The following is a 7,598-nucleotide window of genomic DNA, read 5'->3' on the forward strand; positions in this document are numbered from 1 at the left end:
TAAAATTTAACTTTTAATTACCTCCATCAGCACTACAAATTAGCCAAAACACCCCTAGTAAAATAAAGAATAATGATTTCTATTGAACGAATGGAACAACTATCTGAGTTCTGAGTAACAGAAGCAAAAAAATAACAAAAAAATACATATAAATCTTAACTAAAATAAAGAAACAAGCAGTATGAGGATGAATAAGACTTAATGAGATGATAATACAATTTCAATCAACTAAATAACAAACAAAATAAAGTAGGGATCGACTAACTATCCTCCAGTTAATTTTTCCCATTCACCTCCTAGTCAATAACTATCTGGGGGACCGCCTAATATTTGATAGATTTTACATTTGACGTGTGCAAATATTGATACATATGCGTGTAAGTGTTAATATATAATATATCAAGTATTCATACCTAAGATATTAAGTATTTCGAAAAAAAAAACTGGGCACATGATACACTTATCTTTTACACATTTTTAGAGATGGATTTTTTTTTCTCTGTTCAATCTCGCCAATATTTTTGACGATATGTGAGTAAATTTGCGAATCTAAAATTACGAACGTCTTCTTCACAATTTTCTCTTTCAAATGAGATATATGATGACATACTTTCGAGTTGTTCATTGCGCAAGTATTTGTACCTCGTCATGCAAGTATTCATACCTCGTCGTGAATACCTTATCATGTAAGTATTCATATTTCATCAAGCAAGTATTCATATCTCGTCGTGCAAGTATATATTCATGCTTTGTAATGCAAGTTTAAATAATTCATATCTGAATATTTTTACCTAACATATTTTATTAACCTTTTCTCATATAGCACTGGAAAAAAAAACACAAACAAGTATTCATACCTAACAAATTAACTAGTTTCGTGCCCGAGCGTTGCAACGGGGACATATTATAAGATTGAATAAAATATAAAAAGACCTTTTTGTTTGACATTCACCAAAAAAAAAAAAAAATGAAAATAAAAGAAAAAAATTAAAAAGATGGAGATTCAAATAATAAATAATAGTAAAAAGAAACAATAACAAATGAAAAACTGAATCAAATATAACATGAAATTGTTTTTTTGAAGTATCATTGCCAGTGTGGTCCTCTTCAATGTAGTTCAACATTTTTTGAAAATGAACATATAAAATATGAAATATAGATTATAAATGTTCATTTAATATCAAAAAATGTTAATTTAATATGGTTATATTTGATTATAAAATGTTCATATTTTGAAAGCATATAATAAAATTAGAAATATTAATTTAATATGGTTCATACTTTATTCCTCGCTCAAGACCTCCCGATAAACTATACTTTTTGTATACACTCCTGAGCATCAATTTCCTCTTTATCAAAAAAAAATATCAAAAAACTAAAATAAAAGAGACCAATGAACAATAAGCAAAGACAAATGACAAAATCTTCTTAAGTTGAACTTTCATAAAGCAAAAATACCGTTAATTTTTCTCATTTTCTTCATTCTCTAGTTTAATATATGTTGTAAATTCATTTTCCCCACTCCGTTTATCTTCTCCTATAGTAACTGTGACAATGGCTCAACAATATTGGATTATTTGTTGCTATTAGTGACATTTTCATTCACATGAGATTTAAAATCAACAATCAAGATACCTTTGATTGTCATGTAGAAGAAGTACCTCGTGAGTTATGTAGTGATTAAGTTGCACATTAAAATAGAAGAACAAAACATCAAATAGAAAGATAAAAAGGAGAATTCATCAAATATAATTCCAATTCAAAAATTACTGACTTGACCTTACAAGTTTCACTGCACTGATTAAATTACTGACTTGAACTTACAATTGATATTGTAATCAAAAATATTTCTTACATTCAATGTTATTAAAACCGGACCGGACATTGACCCGGTAAAGCTTTGGGTCAATGGTTTACTGGTCGAACGGTAGGTCGACTGGTTCAACCGCCCATTTTTTAAAATAGTTATAAATTAATATTTCCAAGTCCATCTAGATATTTACTTTAGCATCTAACTCTTCTAACAAGAAATAATGAGAATATGTATTTTCTTAGATAAAACATACAACTTTTACCTAAGAATAACATGTCACTCAAATAACTCGTAGTGTATCATTACTTCGTCTTGAAATGTTCATTTAAGCATTTTGTCAAACACATTAGAGGCATTTATTATTCAATGGGTGTTAACCAAATACGAGTAGTTCAACTATCATATACAAACACAAATTCATCAATTAGTGTTAGTATTTACTCGAGAACTTACAGATTGGGCTTTTGGATGACGATATGGACCATTGTTGCTTCAGCTTGAGTTGTCTTTGTAGATCTTTTTGCTTGAACTTTGAACCTTGAGAATCTGAGTTGGTCCATGTGCTTGTGGAGGGATCCTGTTTCCATGAATCGTTCTAATTATTTGCATATTTTGATCTCTTTCCAATCGTATGAGAGAAGTGAAAGGAAAGAGCCAAATGAAATGTAATTTTCGCAAGGAGATTTAATAAGTTTTTTGGCTCCGTTAAGAACCGGTTTTTTAAACACGGTTTTACTGGTTTTTTAATCAAAAGTCGGTCAAATGACCCGGGTTTTAACGGTTCTAGTACTTACACGGTCTAATTAAAGAACCAAACCGGATCTAACTACGGTTTCGGTTTTTTCCGGTTGAACCGGCCGGTTCGGTCCGGTTTTAATAACGCTATTTACAATTGATACTGATTAAAATTGGAAATGTGTATATAGAAGCAAATAAAGACATGTGAATTTTTCCATTATTGATCTTTTCTATTCTACCGTGAGAATTTGTATAGAAACAAACAAGAAGATATATCCATTTAAAAAATATTGATTTCCATTATGCTCAATTAAAGAAGGAGAATAAGGACTTATATTTTTACTGTTGCACAATTGGGTGTAGGATAAATAAGAAAATATATTTACCGTAGATAAATATCATTAAAAACTGAATCGCCTCAAATTTAACATAACTAATGCTTTTGTCTTGAGAGTCTATTAGCATAAATAAATATAATTAGTATAATAGTTTGGTACGAAAACGAAGTTCTCATGAATATATGTGAATATATATGTGAGATATTTTTTTTTTCTGTAAAGCAATTAATTTAGACATAACATAAAAAAGTTATTTGTTACGTGAAACTTGATAATTGCCCCTAGTCAATCTTTTAATGTGTATGAGATATTTTTTTTTCTTGGGAGTCTGTTAACATAAATGAATATAATTAGTATAAAAGTCAAGGTGATTAATATGTATAAAAACGAAGGAGGAGAAATAAGGAAACAAAAAAATAATGAAAACAGAGAAATATTATAATGCTAAAAGGCGAAGTTTGCTCAATTGAAGAAGGACTGAATGAGAAATAAGGAAACAAAGGAGAAATAAGGAAAGAAACGGAGAAAAATAGCAAAAATATATGCTCAATTTTAATTGTAACATATCGTGTGGCAGTACGTACATGTGGCGAGTATATTATTAACTAAATTTAGATTTCTAGTTTTCTACACATAAAACATATGCATTTAATCGAAAAGAGACAAATTATTTGATTGAAGGGTTGATATTAAATTTGAAATTTCATTTCTCAATCGTAACCATTGGTGGATCAGGACATCTACGTGCTTAATATAAGAATGGAGATATATAATATATCAAGTATTCATACCTAAGATACCAAATATTTTGAAAAAAAACTAAACATATCAGTTTGCTTTTCTCTCTCATGACACACTCATATTTTACATGTTTTTAGAAGGGATTGCTTTCCTTTATTCCAACTCGCCAAATGTCCCTCACAAAAATCTCCTAAACATCACCCCAACTAGATAAGACCACAAACTATCTGGAGAGACCACTAACTACTTGGGAGACTGCTTATATTGAAAAAATTTACAGCTGAAGCACATATGTATGGATACTTATGCGCGCATGTATTAATAAATAATATATCAAGTATTCATGCATAAGACATCAAATATTTAAAATAAAAAAATGAAAATCAACTTTCTTTTCTTTCTAATTGCACACTTATCTTTTACACGTTTTTAGAGGTGATTTTTTTTATCTGTTTAATATTGTCAATATTTCTGATGATTAGTGAGAAATTTTGCAAATAAGGATATATAATAGTTAATTTTTTTTTGATAATAACTAATATATACCTTTATCTTATCTTCCCCCTTGATAGTTTTGAATTTTAATAATTTGGGGAGAACTATCTAGAGCTTTATTCTAACCTAGATTTAGGAACCCAAACAACATTCGACATATTATTTTCCTTCCTAAACCTACACTCCAATGAAGTATGTCCAATCTTACAATAATAATTACAAAATATTAGTGTGGGTTTTCGAGATATTGAGGGATGAGGTATGTTCAAGTTTGGACCTTCACTAGTGGAAAAAATGGAATCAGGATCAGCTATATGAAATAACCGATACTAATATTTATCTGGATCGGTTTTCTTAACAAAACTGATCCTAAAAACTAATCAGATCAGATTTTTTGGTCAACCGATCCTAATTTGTGAACTATTAGGATCGATTGGATCGGTTTTTATAAACAACCAATCCTAATAGTTATAGAATTAGGATCGGTTGTTTGCAAAAACCGATCCAGAAACTATCATGATCAGTTTTTATAAACAACCGATCCTAATAATATTAGGATGGATATCATTTTTAAAATTATAAAATTTTTAGTATCTAAAAAAATAAAAAATTTGGTCTCCAAGAATATGTTAGTATGGATATCATGTTGAGCGGTTCAAATCAATAATTTGGACTTTGAAAAAAAATATAAAATGTAAGACATGATGAGGTATGAAAAACACGAGGTATATATATATTGCAACCCTCTTATCTAATTAACTAGATTTTTATGATTGAGTGCTCAATAATTATGACAGAGTCAAGGGTTATCTATTCTTAATTAATATACAAATTGCATCTTCATATAAGAATATGTCCATCGTTACAATAATTAATAATTTAATATACAAATTGCATCTTTGTTTGCTTTGGCTCAGGAGAATTTTTATATCTAGAAATTATTATAAAATAAGAGATAAAAAGAGAAAGAGTGCTCTGAAATTTTAATGGTGTAAATGGATCGGAAAAATTTTCTAATTTTAAACTTCGTGAATTCCTGAAAAAAAAATTCCAAGTCCAAAGTTTTTTTTCTTGGTCTACTTAATTACTAAGTCAATTCTTTTTTCAGAGAACTACAAGGACTTTTGTCTTTTGTTTTTCTTGCTATGTTTATTAAATTGCTAGCTAAAAAGTTGTAGCCAAAATATGCTGCTTGGGATTCTTTTAAAAAAAAATGTAGACATTGTACTGCAAAATTATTTTGAAAACAAGAAGTTTCAAATCTCTATGCACCCTGTTTATATTAATTGATGTCTCTTTTTTGTTGTTAGGATCAGAGTAGTTTCAATTTGTCAAGTGCTCTCTTAATGATCCATCTTTTTGTTTCATCCTCCCATTAAAAGGAAAAAATTATATATATTTAATTTGATGGAATGGGGTAATTATTTAGCAGTATTTTTGAGATTGTACCAAATTTTATAATTTTTAAATTTTTTTTATTTTTTTAGATAGGTACAACACTAAAATTTTTATAATTTTAAAAATGATATCCATCTTAATACTACAACTATTAGGTAGGCTTAGTAATTTTATCGTGACTTGTACTGTCAGGTATACTTAAGCAACTATTGGAAGGACGGTCCCAGCTAGCATACCATAAAGACAAAAATGGAGATAATCCGCTGATGAGAGCTGTACTTGAAAACAAAATCTTGCTGGTGAAGATATTCTTAGAATATGATCCTAATTTGGCATATATTAAGCATGAACCAACCGGAAATACTCCATTTCTTACGGCAGTGTCAAAAGGCTATGTGTCGGTTGCGAAAATGATCATGAGCACTACTTGCCCTGATTCTGTATATATTTCCGACAAAATTGGAAGCAATACACTCCATAGCGCTATTTTCAATGAGAAACCACATTTAGTTGACTACATACTCAGAACACCCCAGCTTCATAGGGTTATTAACCAAGCCAACAATTATGGCCAGCTTCCCCTTCATCAAGCTGCTGACAAGTGCGACCCAAAGCTTCTTCGTTCTTTACTAAACCATGCAGGACAGGATTATACTGCTGTTAATGTTTCCGGTGGTCATGCAGTTGACTTAGTCTATGCACACACCGCCTTATGGAAGACTTTGAAGTGGGTAAGTTATTTAATTTTCATTGCTCTTACACACAACACTTATTTAATTTTATACAGTTCGTTAATTCCATACAATTCGTTAATTCCAATCATGATGATACTATCAGGATCGGTTGTTTACAAACAACCGATTCTAATACTATAACTATTAGGATCGGTTATTTATAAACAACCGATTCTAATAGTATTGGGATCAGTTGTTTATTTAACTGATCCTGATAGTATCAGGATCGGTTGTTTATTTAACCGATCCTGATTCTTTTTAGGATCGGTTTTTTTCGAATTAACTGATCCTATTAACTTCCTATATAACCTGTTTAGGGTTCTTATTTTCATTATGCGCCTCTCATTTTCAACTTAGCGAAAATCAAACCCGCCTCTCAACTCCTTCGTCTCTCTCTCAGTCTCAGTCTCAGTCTCTCCCTTTTTCTAGGGTTCTTATTTTCATTTCGCGCCTCTCATTTTCAACTTAGCAAAAATCAAACCCGCCTCTGAACTCCTTCGTCTATCTCTCTCTGTCTCCGGCGCTTCTCAACTTAGCGATCTCTGTCTGTCTCCTCTCAATTTATTTATTTATTTTTTTCATTTGAGCAAGACTTTTTGAGATTATTTCATCGGCGGTGAAGAGGTACACTTTGAGGTATGCTAGTTAGGTTTTCCTTGTCTTTCAATTTAAATAATACATATATCAAAGATGCACAAGCAAGCAATTAATGATATAAATATGTGTTCAGATTTTGAAGTTTGCATTGATGGAGACGATAAAAGAGGGAGTGCCATACATATGGCTGAAGAGTTGAAGGAAGCTTGTTTTCGGCCATCAAGGCTGAGATGTAATGCTCTTATCAGGACCACCACACTACAAAATTTCATGCATTTTATTCTGCTATTGCACCAAATTTCTTCAACTATTGTACTTATTTTTGTATTTCATGAATTTTATTTTGTGTTCTTAATTGGTTTTGAGCTCCAATAAATCAATGGTAAATAAAAAAAATATCTTATGTTGGCTAGCAAATATATATGGAAGTTAGCCAAATAAAAAAAATATATATTTTTTTTAGATCCAATATATATAACATCAGGATCGGTTGTTTGAAATAACCAATCCTGATAGAAACTATCAGGATAGGTTATATCAAACAACCGATCCAGATTATTGTAGTATCAGTATCGCCTTTATCAGGATCGGTTGTAATCCGATACTAATATGCGTGTATAACCGATCCTAATTTCATATTTTCCACTGTTGCTTGAAATGATTTTGGAAGTAACATTTCAACTCTTGAGTTTGTTTCCAAGATTAATTTTGACTCCAATTTACTATTTTAGGTGAAACATTTTT

Source organism: Carex rostrata, chromosome 4 (assembly GCF_964058835.1).
Source record: "Carex rostrata chromosome 4, lpCarRost1.2, whole genome shotgun sequence".
Classification (NCBI taxonomy): domain Eukaryota; kingdom Viridiplantae; phylum Streptophyta; class Magnoliopsida; order Poales; family Cyperaceae; genus Carex; species Carex rostrata.